The sequence below is a fragment of the Pteropus vampyrus genome, unplaced genomic scaffold (genome assembly GCF_000151845.1).
Source record: "Pteropus vampyrus isolate Shadow unplaced genomic scaffold, Pvam_2.0 Scaffold47, whole genome shotgun sequence".
NCBI lineage: Eukaryota > Metazoa > Chordata > Mammalia > Chiroptera > Pteropodidae > Pteropus > Pteropus vampyrus.
The window spans coordinates 5,935,772-5,939,550 of NW_011888828.1; the positions used below are offsets into that span (position 1 = coordinate 5,935,772).

Here is a 3,779-nt window from a genome sequence, read left to right on the forward strand (position 1 = left end):
TGAAATTTCTCCTCTCTCCTCCCTTATCATGAAAGGGGTTACCAAGGATCCGAAGAGCAGAAAAGTGGCAGAATGGCACATATTTTTTAGGGGGATGGAGAGTCTGAAAGATGCAGATTGTAAAGGGGAAAACTTATCTGCAGAGACTTATTTTAAACATAAGCTGAGGTTTTTTTTATAAAGATCTGCTTATATATTTTAAGAACTTACAGGGCTGCAGAGAGGTCGGAACTCATTTGCTGATGGCCCGTCCCCCATGTCTCATGTCTCCAGGGTTTCTTGTCCCCATGTTAATACTGATTATACCTTGATTTTATTCACCTTCTTTGTCACTTCCTCACTTCTTTCCATCTGTGCATGTGTGTGTTATACATATACATAGGCATGTATGTGCATGTCATGTGTGTGGAGATGTCCCCCCACACTTCTATTTAACCAATGAGTTGTATCCAATACTTTCATTATTTATGCTAATGTTTAAACTGTCCTAGATTTGACCAGTGGGGACCCTTCTCGCTGGCTCCTGTGTCTTTTGACACATCCCTTTAATTCTCTTGAGTAGTCCTCTACTTTCTGGTCCAAAAAGGAATCCCGGGTTTATCTTACACTTTTTCTCTGTTTCCGCCCTAGAATCAACCATTTCTCCAAGGGAGCCCTTGTTTTTAGTGGAAAAGCCCTTCCTTTTTGTGGATTATTTAGAAACCAAGATCTGGGCACAGTGTGCTCACAGCTCATCCACAACATTAGAAAACAGAGAGAGGGAAGGGCACAAACAGTTCCTTTGGCCACAAAAAGAAACAATATAAAAAGACAAAAAGTGACCATAAACCCGCCTCTCATAAACAACCACATTCGTGTTTTTACCCAATCGCTTCCAATCTCATTTTTTCCACATAGTTTATGATTTTGATGTTCTATTTTTCTCACATCACTGTAACAGAAATATTTGTGCACATTCTTAAAATCTTCTTAACCATTCTTAGTATTGCCTAGGGATTCTTTATGAATCCAAAAATTTCTCCAATCATATTTTCTTCCAAGAAGAATTCTATTCTACTTTTTCCCTGCGATCCTCTGAGGACAGAGACCACAGAAGTGTGTACAGTTAGTTTTTTAAATATCTTTTAATTTTGATAAAATTTACATTCTTTTAGAAATCTATTTTCTAAAACTCATCCTGCTTTTTTGCTTTCCATTTATTACTCTAGATTGTGGAAAATGGATGAAGATTCAATCTCTCTCAAAAAAAATCTAACCACTTTTACAATAGAAACCAGATGGCGAAAAATAGGTTGTTTTGCCTTTTAAATAACTTTCACCTTTTTTCTGATTATAACATATTTTTGCTCTTTTTATTAGGGTAAAATACTAAAAAGTTGGCCAAAATTATCTATAATGTTATACTGCACAAATAGCTAACTCTAAGATTTGGTTTTAACATTTGCATATATTTCCTTAAATGCATAAATAGACAAAGCACAAAAAAATAACCCAGAACAGCACTATGTAGTTTTCCCTTTAACATGCTAAAAACTGACATCGTCAGGGATGAGATGAATGCCCGAGATATGAGTAAGTTACAACAATAATGAGGTACAGAAAGCGAGATGGAAGGAGTGGCATGTGTTTCTTCAAAGGTACCGGGATCCCTGAAGGGAGAATAGGCTAAAAGCCAAAATGAAGAGCCAAGAAGACACCTAGATCGGGTGTTCTCAAAACTGAAGGTGAGGTGGAAAAAAGAGCCTCTACTTGAAACAGCTGCAGGAGTGGCCTCAGGAACAGCCGAGACAAAACGAAAATGAAGGAGGATTTTTAGAAAAGAGGTTAAGGACACAGGGCAATTTACTGGTGACAATCTTTAAGTTCCAAAGGATATAGGAAAAGTGGTTTTGTTTTGGTTTTTTTTTTTTAGTAAATTTTTCTTTATTCATTTCTCTACGGGAAATAAATGTTATCAAATGTGTGTGTTAAGTCCTTAATACAGTAAGGATATAAACCGGGTCCTTGAGTGAAAACCATTTTCAATAATAGCTTGTCTTCAAGTTTTACTTATAATATTTCGCAACCGAGTATTGCACATTCACACTGAAATTTTTAATCTCTCTAAAATTACTTTGGTGTATGTAAGGTAGCTATATCCGCCCCACCCCCATCCCCATAAGCAGGCTGTGCAGAGATAGTTTCACTGAAGATCCCAAGAGACACAGATTTGCCCCCCACCTCATTCCAGATGTTGAGGCAAAGCTGGCTTCACAGGCATGCAGTCTGTACAGTCACACAGGGCCCTATGCTCAGGTCACACACTCGGTTTAATGCTCTGCTATCACTGTCCTCAAATGCTTCAGTTTTCAATAAGGAGCCCTGCCTTCTCATGTTATACTGACCCCACAATTATGGATCCAAGTCTGCCTAAAGGTTCTCATCCAGGCCAGTTCTGCACTTGACAGTTGAGGTCCAGACAGAAAAAGTCAATTTCCACAAGTTATACAGCCAGTAAATGGAGGGGGGAAAACTATGGATTATAATCTAATCTTCTAAACTATGTAATTTTTTATAACACTGCTTTGCTGCCTAAGTATTCTGAAAATTCACAGCATTGTTAGACTAAATATTCTACTGCCTACAGAGATAATTCTGAAGTTAAGACTGATCTCTGCATATACAGTTTGATATTTTTAAAATTCTATTATAATCACTAATGGGGAGGACATACTCTTTTAGTCCTTTAATCCAGGTGACTGTCTGAACAATCTACAAATACAAACCGACACATGATTTACAAAACAGAAGAGATTCCATTATCTCCATTCCCAAGTGTAGGGAGCTGTACAGAAAATTCCTAGAAACAAAATCTACGCAAAAATCATTCAACTTCAATTTCTAAGATTTTAAGAAATTTAAAGTCAGGCAGAAAACAGCACAGAGATTCCCATACTTTTACTTGTATGTCTTTGAGTATGCACTAGAAGTTTGTCCCAAAACTCTCTCTGTATTTATAATGAGGCCTAAAATTATACTGTATCTCTAATGAGGCCTAAAATTATACTAAACATAACCTGAATAGCATTTCCATGAGGACACTTCCAAAATCAACTAAAGTATCTAGAGGAAAAACATTCATCGCTTTCTGATCAAAATCACACACATTATATACTGTTTAAGAGTTAAAATTCTACCAAGTCTCTTTATCCAAGACCTAATTGAAAGCAAATATTTTCCAGGAAAATGATAAAGCAAACAGCAACTGTGAACCTAATACATTAATGAATATGCATAAAACACAGGAAAGAAATTCCCCTTGCATCATAAGTCTACCAGGGGAAAAAATTTAAGTAAGATATACAGGTAAAAGAAACTCAGAGCATTATAACTGAAATGTCTTTAATCTAAAGTGGAATGCTCTTTTGTCTGCTTCGTACAAAGAAGACTCAGAGTTACATGGCAAAACTAATCCTTAGAACTGCCCCACGAAGTGCAGTGTGACTACAGTTAACAGTGCTGTATGACATATTTACCAGTTGATATTAGAGTAGATCCTAAAAGTTCTCATCACAAGGAAAAAAAATTTGAGGGTAACCATACAAGGTGACGAATATTACCGAAACTTACCGTGGTAATCGTTTTGCCATATATGTAAGTCAAGTCATTGTGCTATAGACCTGAAACTTATGTAGTGTTGTCTGTCAATTATATCTCAATAAAACTGCAAAGCTAAAAATTTAAAATAAATTATGTGAATCTTGATTATAAAAACATATTTAGTGACTTTTCTGAAAAAA

At 36.1% G+C, this 3,779-nt stretch overlaps 1 protein-coding gene across 1 annotated transcript in view; it reads right to left on the reverse strand.

Moving 5' to 3' along the window:
- ARHGAP10 (Rho GTPase activating protein 10) overlaps positions 1–3,779 on the reverse strand; it is a 270,546-nt gene that overhangs the window by 157,379 nt on the left and 109,388 nt on the right. The window lies entirely within an intron of this gene.